Consider the following 13,291-nt stretch of genomic DNA (forward strand, 5'->3'; position numbering starts at 1 on the left):
GAATCGTCCTGCTTGCATTTACTGTCTTTTGAGCAGGGCTGGTCGCGTCCCTGCTGGCCACCCCGACCTCTGCCGCCTACTCTACCACCAGTCGATGAGGCCGATGAGTCCTGAAAAGAACGAGGAGAGCATTGTTCAGAAACCTGAAAACGATCAGGAGATTTTGTCGTTGCGCAAGTCATAAACACGTTCTGTAGGTGCAGGCAATGGTGATGCACGACGTGACCCCTGTTTCTGTTGCTGTTGTTTACCCTGTTTTTGTTTTTTAGGCTAATTTTGCTTCTTAGCCTTGGGCTTGTCGTTTGTTTCCGACTTCTGCCCTTGGGGTTGTTTTTCTTTTTTGTAGAGAAAGGCTTGACACCCAAACTATTACGGCCCACAGTCTTATAAGCCGCAGTAATAATTCTCGGTAACTGGCGGGGTGTATCGGCATCGGGAACCGCCTGCAAAGCATTAGACACCTGAAAGCTTACTGCATCTCCCTTGACATTAGCAAGTACGAGATCAGAAATGAAGTCAAAACTGCCACATAGCCACATACCCAATTCAACCGATACCTCAGGGCCGTGCTCATCTTGAACACGTTTAATGACCGAGTGTAGGACGGTCATTGACGGAGTGCCAAAGTACCTCATATACACCGCCGCAAAAATCTTACCCCAAGACTCACAGTCACCTGCCTCTGGTATCAAGTCTTTTGGCAAACTAATTGTCAGAATCCTGTGTTTTTCAATAGGAGTCGTGTTAGGAAATACTGCTTCCAGCTGGTCGAATTTCTCGGCAAGCCAGAAAGGCATATCATCCTTATCCTGGGGGCGCTTGCCCATCACTCCATTAACCATAATAGGACTAAGCTTCATACCGCTTGGTCCGGCTGGAAGCACCGCAACACCTGGGGCCCCGGGTGGGAGATTGTGGGTAATGTATTGCACTAACGACCTAATTACACTAATTGCGACTGTATGTAGCAGCCGTAAATCTGCAATGGGAACCGCTCCATGTCGAGGATGCGGTGTCAATCCAGCCAAAACAGGCCAGGTAGTGCCTGGAATGGACAAAGGGCCTAACCTTGTGACTAACAAAGTGTGGGGTAGGGTGCCATTAAACCAAACTCTGTGCTTCCAAACATTAATCGGAACTTCCTGTGTCCTATATGGAACATATTCCTGTGGCACGGCAGTAGGAGCATAAGTGTCGAACACACCAGTATTTGCGTTCACAGCAGGGTAGGTCACCCACGAATAGAAAATTTTGTAAGGGTAAGCTACTTCCGCACTCACTACCATAATAACTGCCATGCCCTCTAACCCGATGTTATAAGCCTGCAAATGATTGCGAACCACAATTCGACTATGCTGCGGTATGTCAACGTCAGCCATAGTGACACAGTAAGAAAGAGGTACAACAAAAAACTATGTAGCACAACTGGGTAGTAATTCAAAAGGAAACCATTTGAAAAGATTCAAGCTTGAAAAGACATATGTAACTATAGGTAGGTTTGTCCGACACCACTGTCTGGGCATACCCTTCCCACATAGGGCGAACAGCAAAACACACAAGATGTTGGACGGAATGTTTCCCAATGGCAAAACATTCACCCCCAGTCACAGATCTGGGTTTAATCCATTGTTATTTTGCTCACCAAGCCACCCCAGTTCAGACATGGCCATATGCAAATCTGCCTTGACCGTGTGCCTCATGGGAACAGTCCAGCCCGAACTGCCAAGCCATGTCTTCCCTGGACCCGAATCAAGCATCCTAGGACCGGTTTCTGGCTATCAGCCGCCTTCAGCCAGGATAGCTTGACTCCAGTGGCGTAGTGAGCACGGGACCCATGTCTGGGCATACCCTTTCCACATAGGGTGAACAGCAAAACACACAAGATGATGGACGGAATGTTGCACAATGGCAAAACATTCACCCCCAGTCACAGATCTGGGTTTAATCCATTGTTATTTTGCTCACCAAGCCACCCCAGTTAACACATGGCCATATGCAAATCAGCCCTTGTCGCAGGGATTCTGCTCCTACACACAACTGTGCATAGAGACTTGGAACCTCAGTGAATTAGGGTGTACCAAAACTCAACTTAGTATCCAAAATCCCCTACCACACTAGCAATCAGTGTCTCATTGGTTCTTCCATACCGCCAATGATTAGACAACCCAGAACATGGACTTAGAACTAAGCATGGGCGGATCTAGCGGATCTCGCGTACGCGAAATTGCGGATTTACGGATTCGCAATCCGCGAAGATCCGCGAACTCTAGCGGATTTGCGGATTTTTCCGTTTTTTGTGTTGGCGCGTGTTCGCGCCGATTTTGGGACAAGTTCGCAATTGCGAACTTACTTTTCGGCTTGCAACGGCCGCGACTATGTTGTTTCTACGTCTGGTTTATCATCACAGGTTCACAGCACCCTCTGTTTCACCACTGCCACCCTCTGGGACACCCATGCCACCCTCTAGTACATCCTCACTGGCACCTATTAGGTTTATTTATCACTGTAGATTATGGTGGTTGAAAAAAGCAAGCACACCTGCCCTTCTTCAACTGCCATCAATTAATTTGTGTTTCATTAATGTGTCAGTAATTTTGAAAGTTCCAGTCTAGCTGGCACCTGCTTCCTTCCTTATCTGTAATTTGCTTTTTGTTGCAGTGAAATTTTTTTTTTACAGGACCTTTATGGTGCTATTCTATGAGCCTGCTGTTTGGGTCATAGCAGGGTCATAGAATAGTTGCAAACTCTGGAGGGGCCCATCAGGAAGCACTACCTTGAATGTTACTAATGTTAAGTTTGAACTTTTGCACCTGCTCATTGCTTTCATTTTAGCTAAAATCGTTTTTTTTGCAATTTCGCGCGTTTTTTGGGGCGCGAATCCGTGCGAGATCGATTTCGGAAGCCGCGAATACGTGCGAATACAAAATTGTTTTTGTTGCGACGTGTATGTTCGCGTGATCTTGCGCGTGTTCGCGAGGCGCTTCTAGCTATTCGTTTGCCAAGTTACCCTATCGGTCGTACACGGGCGCGGCCATCTTGTTGGCGTGACGTAATTCCGTTTCCGCCCGCTATGTGTAATCTCGCAAAGTGTGCTGCTCGCTAGTACAATTTCGCGCGTACTCGCAAGGAAAATCTCGCGCGAACTTACCCACGCGGTCGTGAACGGGCGCGGCCATCTTGTTTCTCATTCATTGCTATGGTTCTGGGCATGCTTTCTGTATCCTCTCTCAATCTCTGCCATCCTTTGCTTGTTTGAAGTTTTTTTGATCTAATTTTACTTATTATCTAACCCTCTATTTTTCTAGCTCTATATTTTTGTGTTTTCTGCAGCTTTTATTTACTTTTAAACTACTTTTTTAAACTCTTTTCTTTTCTTCTTCACTATTCTATTTCTTCTTTATCATTTAAGTTTATTTCTGCCCAGACCATGGTAAAGGGAGCCGGGAAGCACCCTGAGAAGGGGAAGGGTCCCGCACCCCGTGCCCGGCTCCCGTGCGGGCGTTTAAGGGGGGAGCAAGTGGTCCCGAGGGAGATCTTCAGCGCGGAGGAAGTGGCGGCACTGATCTTCCACGTCCAGCGCCGCCTCCCCAAGACGATCCTGGGAGGCGGCAAGATCGCGACCGGCTATGGCATCCGGGAGCGCCGCCAGCGGTGGGAGAAGGTGTGCCGGGCCATGTACAAGATCTCTGGGGTCCGGCGCACATATAACCAGGCCACCCACCGCTGGACCGATGTCATGGACCGGGAGCGGGACTTGCTGGACGCGCTCGGCGTAGAGGTCCCCGGGCTTGGTGAGTAGTAGTAGTAGTACATTTACTACTCTGTTTTATCCTGCTCTGTTATTTGCAAATCTTTGTTCTTTACCAAGAGCAATAATGCTGCCGATTACATTGAGGTAAATTATATTTCAAAATCTTCTATGCATTTCATTTTCAGGTGCACTGCTCTCCTTCTCAGTAGCCTTGCTTGCTACTATGCTTCTTTGTTTTGTATGTTGTGTTCAGAAGCATTTCATTGGCCTGAGAAATTATGTATGAGTGTACTGTAAAGAAAAGAACTGCGTAATGCTAGACAGTAAGGGTCATATTTTCAATTACCGGCGCATCCCTGCAAAGTAGCAGGGATGCGGCAGTAATTGTGTGCCATGCCACCACCACCCATTGGCCCAAAACGTCACAGAAGCCTTACGCATCTGTGCCGTAAAGGCAGCGCATTGCTGGAGTTGCGTGCCAACGATGGCGCAGCTCCAGCAATGCTCTGGGGTACCCTATCTCCCCAATGCTGCATCAAGCCGTACGTCGGCTTCAAGCGCGCAGGGTTTGAGTCATGCATCATTGTCCTAAAAATGACTGATTGACATCTTGTAGATTTCCCTCAGCCACTTTTAGGATTCGTTCCTGCGCAGGTACGCCCTCCCTTGCGCCGGAACGCCCCCTGATGGCGCAGGGCTTTACAACGTGATGCATCGCCCATATGCCCATATGTGTTTTTTTTTTTAATATATACGCCGCACCAACACCATGGCGAGTCTTTTGTTCTGCCGCTGCGTCAGAAAAGGCACGCAACAATGGAGGAAAATCAGCCGCAACTTCCGCAAGGGACTTATAAATCAGCCCCAACAGACTGAAGTCCAGTCCTTCCTTTAGACAGTCACATGGCTATCAGAAGAAATAGTGGCGGTGGTGGCGGGTGGATTGATAGTTTGAGTATTCACTGATCTGCAAGCAGGATGGACTTTGTCTGTCACGTGTTGCGCACTGCTGCCTGCAGTGCCAGGCCTAGGCAAACCTCTTTAGTAGTCTGTTTATTGAGTTACATAGGAACTTTCTAAGTCAACGTTCCGCAAATCAGGCAATACGAATAACGTAGTACCACATGAGATAGATCCCGTGGAATAGTTGTCTATCTATTTGCTATTTTTCCAAAATATGTTGTTATTGTTCTTTTGAAATGTTTGATTTGGTTGAAAAATCTCATCCATGTTTTCTGGTTTTTCTTTCTTTCATGTTGTACATCAGCTCCCCCCAAGGGCAAGAGGACACAGGAGGAGGGTGCTGAGGATGCAGGCCAGGATCGGGCAGGCGAGGGCTCCTTTGCTGGCCCCAGTAAGTTTACATTTTAATAAACAGTACATATTTTTTCCTAGCGTTCCTCATTCGATTTTTTCTAAATCGTCTTTGATCTTCTTGTAGACTGGATATAAATTCTTATCCTGCCTCGAATATGACTCCCTGTGGTATTACTAGACTATTCTTATTAGTCTGTCTGTGTAGCTAACTAAGATTGGACATTTGGCAATTCCATTGGACTCCCATTATATTCAGCAATACCTCTATGCACTGTCTCCTTACTGACTAGATAGTGTGGCAGAGTCATTCAGCTCCCGAAGTCACCGATTATAGATCCCCAATGATCTCTAGATTATCGTACGCAGGACAAGAGAGTAGTACTACGGAGTCACAGCACAGTCAAGAAGTGTCAGAGGCACTCATGCTTGCAAAAATTCCAAAACCTTTAGCTCATCCACTCTAGTCTAGAGGAACAAAAACCACAGAGTCTATTTAAGTGTAAAAGCTTTATTAAAAGTAAACACATTTATTAAAATCTACTTTGTCATAAAACTATTTAACTGTAAACGGAAAAGTGGTTAGTGCTGACGATTAATTGGACACATTTCTTGTGGTCGAGCCGAACTCTCACCTAGTTTGAACTTGATCCTGGTCGTGTTCTTAGGACTCAGGAGTCAAGCTTCTGTCTGTTAGGAGAAAAAGTGGTGCGTGTTAAAAATCAAAAGCAAGCATTCATCAGTTGTGCATAAAAGTGCAGCAAGACAACAGCCTTCCCTGGAAAATGGGACATTTTTACTATGGAGTAGACAGTCACAAATTATTACATTGTATTCTGTTTTTTTAACATTTCTCCTAGACCAAATATTATATAGTAGTGAGTGGTGTATTCTAACATTCTTAAATGTACTTTGTAGGTGTAACATCTGGTGACGGGGCCAGCGCGGAGGTGGCTGTGTTGGACTTGGACTCGGAGGCCTCTGGGGAGGAGGCGGCGTTAGAAGAGCTGGTGGCCGTTCCTGTGGGGGATCAAACGGTGGTGGCGGAAACAGGTAAGCTATATATTCCTTACTTATTGAGATTGAAGACTGCATAGTGTGCTTTCTGCACGGGTGTATTACAATTACAAATCAACCAGGTAGTAGCCTCCTCAAAATGTACTTCGACTTAGCTGTGAAGTTTTTGGTGAGAAGAATCCCAATAAGTTCTTAGACGAACGTGATGGATGGGATGAACGAAAAGCGAAAGAAGGGTGTAAGTAAGTGGGACGCGAACTTGTATGATGGCTGGCAAAGAAGAACGATATGTGTTTGCTTGGACCCAGAGGTGGCTGGGAAGGAAAGAATATGGTATGGTGCATGGCTGGGTCAATGATGAAGCAAGGATGGGTGGAAGGACAGCAGCCTGGGTGGGTGAAACAGAAACTGTATGTGTGCGTATACTTTGACTGAATGGATGCCTGGAGCATGGTATTCTCTGACTCTTACATAGCACATGTGTATCTAGAGAGAGTAGATGGTCGCCAGGTGAAGTAAGTGTTACCTTGAAGAGCATGTACCACCGCACCCGCACGTCCGTCCCAGTGCAGGGAAGGCAAGGAAAAGAAATTGTAAATGTGTCCAATACTACCATGAATAGTAGCAGTACTTTGTATTGCGTTTGCATTCACAGCATATATCTGGTTATTACGGTGGACACTCCGTACCTCTCTTAATAACTTTAGTTTACTTGTAGTACGTCATTCATGTGTGGGTGTATCACTGTTCACTCAATATTAAGCAAAGCACCTAAAGTCATCTCATCTGTCATTAAATACGTCCCATGTGAAGTGATAGATAATCAAATTAGTTAGCTTCTTCAGTTTCCTTTTCTAGTACTCATTTGCACTGTAGGGTGAAAGGTAAATTAATTAAGCAGTAGCCCTTGTAACAGAGTATTCTCAGTGCCACCCGTAATAGAAAAGTAATAGCTTCACCACCTGCATGTACTGGACCGGTACAGTAACGCAAGTCTGTCTCCATCATCATGGTGTGCAACTTTTTTTCTCGGGTGCAACTTCACTGTGCTGTGTCCATGTCATTCTGCCGGCTTGCATAAGATAACGTACCCATTTCCCTAAACAAGAGAGAAGAAGAAGAATAAGACTGGTGTACTGTCATAGTCGACTGTAATGGAAGTCCATAGTGGTCGTAGAATTAGTTCATTAAACTACCACTACTGTTAGAGCAAGGATGCAGAAGTGGGAGGTTACATAGATACTGTCCTCAATAGTTATGTACTGTGCTTTCAATTTGCTACTTGTACTCTGTGACCCAACTTTCGGCTCAATCACTTTGTGTTATTAATAAGGAGCATTGGTTACAGACTATGTCTTTCTTTCTTCATATAGTTGCTCCTTCCAAATCAACAACAAGGAGGGAGCAGGCTAGATTGGCCCGGCAACGGAGGCTGGAGGCCACAGTCGCCGAGTATCGGCGGCTGGTGGCCCTGGAGGAGGAGGAGGACACGCAGTCGAGCGGGGCAACATCTTCGACTGTGACCACTGCATCCTCCTCCGTGACTAAGCCAGCGGGACCGAGCCGGGCTAAGAAAGCCGACCGCCACCGCCAAGCAACCGAAATACCAGCTGCCCCCCACAGGAGCTGCAAGGAACGCCAACGCCGCCTACGAGTCCGCATGTCCAACCTGGAGCAGGAGGTCCTGAGGTATAAGACCTTGGTTAAGGGCCTCCGCTCCGAGCTTGCCACCCTCCGCAAGGAGTATGATGCCCATGCCGCATCATGCACCAGCACCAGCACCCTCCAGTAGTGGAGTGTCCCTTGCCCTTTTTTTATAGACTTTTGGGGGGTGGGATTTGGGAGTTGGGATCGTTTTGGGACGTTTCAGAGACAATCGTTGGGGTTAGGGTGGGTGAGGGAGATTATTTTGTTAGGGATAAATAAATATATTTTTCAACTTTATCTGACCATACCTGTTTTTTACTGCTTTTCAGTCTGGTGGGTGGGGGGCGGGGGTGTAACAGTAACTTTGTTTTCCTGAACAGACGTAGGACTTTAGTAGTACAACCGTCAATCTCTTGTCTACTCCGAAATAATACTCCATTATACTACCTCCCACCAAACGCTTATCTTACCTGTAATTTGTGTTAGAAATTAGGGCTAGGCCCAGGGCTGGCTCCAGGTGAAATGGGGATTAACGTTGTCATTCCTGGGCGGGTGACATTTCCTCATTGCGGTGGTACTAGTGGTGTGACACAGTGGCAGTTGCATGCCTATGGAAAAAAAGAAAACGAAACCTTGTTTGTACTCCTTACTGTAGCATTACAACGGTTACGGTACGATCGAGAAAATAGCAGGTGACAGTACACTAGAACAGTGCCATAATGTAGCCTAACAAATGGTAAAGTATTGCAAGTATAACTAGTACTTGCGTTGAATTTATTTGACATTGGCTACTACTACTAGAAGATATAGTACTGAAGCTGAGTAAGTCTAGAAGATATCCTCGTATTCCTTCACCAGCCTGTTGCTGCTATCACCTTATCCTCCCCAGCAAGTGTGTGGAATTATTGATGTCATTTTAGTCAGACATCAAGCAAAACAACACAGCCCGGGGGAAGAGGGTTAGGGTTTGTAAAATGGATGGGAATGGGGGTTTCTTTTTGGGTAGGTTTTGTTGAGAGAAGAAAAAAAAAGCAGAGCATGGACAAACAATAATTGAAGATACAGAGTTTACAGACAATCTTTGGTTACAAACTAAAGGTAAGCACATGCAGTCACACTCATAGAATAAAAGACAACAATGGATACTGTATCTGTATTGCGTATGTTGTTGGAGTTGTCCTGTTGAAATTGGTAAGTAAGTTGCATGCAGCAAACAATTCCTCTTATTGGCGGCACTCCTCCATTCCAGCTGACGCTTCGTCCATCAATGTGGTGGTGACCACTGACAGAAGAGACACCCTGTCCACTGCCTGCCTGGCGGATGTTGACTGAAACCCGGCCTGTAATTATTGAACGGAAAACAGGAAGTGCTATTACAATACCACTGATAAATAAATAAAAGGTATGTACGCTGTGTGGTTCAAAAAGTGACACTTTGATTTCCCTAATAGACAGTACAATATTTTTGAAATTGCGTGCTCTGTCTGAGTCACCTTTTTAAGGATCAATAAGTATGGCCAAAATATTATAGCGGATCTTTCCCCTCAAGGTGGGTGTACTACTGTGTTTTAGAACAAAATTTGACCTTCCCAGCAATGCTCCCACCAAGACCCTTACTAAAGCCAGTCGCAAAAATGTAGAAGAACCCAATCATATCTCCAAAAACGATGCCTAGCAGAAAAATGGTTACAAAACGTACTTTGAAAGTAACAGTAGACCCAAATACAGACCGTGGATTGTATTCAAACCACTTGCCTGCAAGCAAAAGTATCCATAGCCAGCATCGCTCCAACAGTGCTCTACAACAACAGAACCGCGTTGCAATAGAACCCCCCTAAACACATGCAATCCTGCTGCTAGGGCTAACCCTAACGAACCCTAACTTACAAAAAGTGCCAAAACTGGTGTTTCCTTATGGATTTTGTCCAACAAACTTCTAGCCGGTATTAGACCTTCCCAGGAATGCCCCAGGCAAGACCCGCCAACCCACCCGCAAAAAAACACCCGACACAACACCACCAAACAGCGAAAAAGCTAAATCTCATACTTACAATGTCTCTCGGCCTTCGGTCCAAACGCGGCGCTGTGCAGCTAGGTCGTCATCATCATCAATCATCATAACTCCTGTTTTCCACCACGGATTTCCTGAAAAGCAAATGCAATCAAGATTAGACTGTCGCAGCAGTGCTTCGACAGAGACCCCGGCCGCAACCCACCCACGAACAGCAGGAAGCCCCCCAAAACGCTACATTGAGCAAGATGTCTGAAGAAATGGCAAAAAAAAGGCTTTTCCTTAAGGATTTTGTCCAAAACACTTCTATCCGGCATTAGACCTTCCCAGGAATGCCCCAGCCAAGACCCGCCAACCCACCCGCAAAAAAACACGCGACAACACCCCCAAACAGCGAAAAAGCTAAATCTCATACTTACAATATCTCTCGGCCTTCGGTCCAAAGTAACGCGCTGTGCAGCTAGGTCATCATCAATCATCATAACTCCTGTTTTCCACCACGGATTTCCTGAAAAGCAAATGCAATCAAGATTAGACTGTCGCAGCAGTGCTTCGACAGAGACCCCGGCCGCAACCCACCCACGAACAGCAGGAAGCCCCCCAAAACGCTACATTGAGCAAGATGTCTGAAGAAATGGCAAAAAAAAGGCTGTTCCTTATGGATTTTGTCCAAAACACTTGTATCCGGTATTAGACCTTCCCAGGAATGCCCCAGGCAAGACCCGCCAACCCACCCGCAAAAAAACACCCGACACAACACCCCCAAACAGCGGAAAAGCTAAATCTCATACTTACAATGTCTCTCGGCCTTCGGTCCAAACGCGGCGCTGTGCAGCTAGGTCGTCATCATCATCAATCATCATAACTCCTGTTTTCCAATACGGATTTCCTGAAAAGCAAATGCAATCAAGATTAGACTGTCGCACCAGTGCTTCGACAGACACCAAAAATTACACACAAACCCCCGGAACCCCGCCAAAGAGCACCTCAAAGGCAAGCAAGTCAGCAAAAACGGCAAGAAATTTCCACCACATATTTGGTCCAAAACACTTTTGTCCATTATTAGAGCTTCACAGCAATGGGCCCAAAACCGTCAACTCACCCGCAAAGAAGTACAACACCCCCACAAGTGCTGAGTCTTTCTTCATTGTGCGTAATCCAGCACTCTGCTTGGAGGGAAATCGCAGTCTGGAGGAGGAGGATAGAGGAGCATGTTCTTCAGAACTTGTGAACCTGAGGAATGTAGACTGCGGCACCTTCAAATCAATAAGCAAACAAGTGAAGACAGTTCTGATGATGGTCTTGTTTTTGGGATTAGGTGATTAAAGTTTGAATTAAATTAACTGTGCAAAACAAAGAAAGAGAGACACAAAGCACACAGGAATAAAAGTGAATAAGGACGAAAAAGAAAGTTCTTGATTGATTGTCTCATTTTCAGGGCTCGGTGTCAGGGAATAAGAACAAGATTTCGTCATCATACTCTGCGAATTCAGGCTGGATGAGGTCAGTGGCACCGAACAGAGAAAAAATCCCCTCATCTACGTTGCTGTCCTCCTCGTCTTCATGCGGCGTGCTTTCTCGTACTTTGTAATCTGGTGGTATGAGGTGCTGATTCATCTTGATCATTGTCAGCCGCTCCACATTTTTGGGCGAGAGGCGGCTCCGTTTGGGAGTTACAATGCCACCAGCAGCACTGAAAACACGTTCAGAAGACACACTTGCGAGTGGGCAAGACAAATAGTTTATAGCCAGGTTGTAGAGCTGTGGCCACAATTGTTTTTGCCATGCCAATACTGCAATGGCTCCTCATTAAGAAAGACCACTGTTGAGTCATTCAGATAGTCCTGCACCATCGACTCAAGGTCATCAACTGTTCCTCCACTTTGCTTACTTTTTGCTGTGCCTGTGACATTTTTTCGAGAACCATACCCCATCAAACTTAGCCAATCCTCCTCCCCAGCCACTGTTAGTGTTGTCATTGTGTGTGGTGCAGATGATCCAGTTGCCGGTGTCTTTAACGGCTGAGAGGTCACTTGTGCCCCAGCCACAGGTGCAGAAGTGGATTCTTGTGACTGCGGATGGCCTGCTGATGCTGATGCTGATGTACTGGCTTCTCCTTCAATAACCTGCCGTTCTTTTTCAAACCTCTTGGCTGACCAGGCTAACCAATGTTTGTACTTTTGAACATCTGCATCAGCGAAAGGAAAGAATGCGTTGTCTGCCAGCGCCTTTTTGTAGCGTGGATCCAGAATAGTAGCACAAATGTAATGCTGATCTGAGTTGATGTTTTTAAGACGTTCATCACCACGTAGGCGATGTAATAATTTCTCAGACAAAATGAAATGGGTTTTTTTTTTTTCATCTTTTTGAAACTCAGAAGAAACCGCCATCAGTTGGTGCTCCAGTATGCACAACAATGGGATAGCTTTTCCCAAATTACAGTCCTCCTGGCTGACTGCACGCATGAAGAACTCAAAAGGACGAAGCATGTCTGTCAGGCTTTTAACTATGGCCCATTGCGCCTTACTCATCCGCAGGTCCTCCTTCTGAGATGTAGCCTCTGTCAAGAAATAGTGATCGAGTACCGTATACTGCTCATACAGACGCTCAAGCATGTAGAAGGTTGAGTTCCAACGTGTTGCCACCTCCTGGATGAGTGCTTTCACTGGCATTCCACGTTCAAGTAGCAGTCTCCGCAGATGCTTCCGGGCCTTAAAAGAATGGCTGAAATGGTTGCACATTTTGCGGCAGGTGGCCATTACCTCGAACGCTGGACTCTCTTTATCACTCAAGAATTTTTGAACTACCAGGTTGATACAGTGCGCCAAACACGGCACTCTAACATGGTCACCCTTCAACATGGCCTTAACTACATTGGCGCCATTATCCGTGGAAACATAACCAATCTTGCGTTTTAGGGGGGATAGCATTGTCAAGACCTTTTTGTCAAACTCTTCCAAAAGGTTTTCTGCTGTGTGACTTTTCTCCAAGCCAAACATGGCTAGTGTTGCATGTTTCCGAGCAGCTTTGAAAACTTGGTCCGGGTCAACACCTGCGTTTAGCTTTGCTATAACACCTGAAAAAGAGACCCAGTGTGCAGTGATGCACATGTAATCATCGCCTGGGCCACTGGTCCACATGTCTGTTGTCAGATGTATTGTGTGAACAGCACTCTTCTGCAAAGCTGCCCCAATCGCCTGCAGCACATCTTCATGTAGTGCTGGAACCGCAACTCTGGCAAAATAGAACCGGCTCGGAACCTTCCATTTAGGGCAGAGCGTTGCCACTAATTCAAGAAAACCTACCGCTTCTACAAAAGAAAAAGGTAGAAGGTCCACAGCTAGCATTTTAGCCAGCTTAGTGTTATACAGACGCGTCAGTGGGTGGTTGCGTTCATATGGCACGTCTGAAGTAAGCATTGTTCTAATGTTGCCCTGGACCAAGCATTTACGGGCTGATAATGACTTCGTTGACCCAATTTTGCTCGCTGGTGAACTTTTGTGCGTTGGTGTCTCACTCGCTCCAACACTCTTAGTGTGCCTCACATTGGG

This window comes from Lissotriton helveticus, chromosome 12 (genome assembly GCF_964261635.1).
Source record: "Lissotriton helveticus chromosome 12, aLisHel1.1, whole genome shotgun sequence".
In the NCBI taxonomy this organism is placed as follows: Eukaryota; Metazoa; Chordata; class Amphibia; order Caudata; family Salamandridae; genus Lissotriton; species Lissotriton helveticus.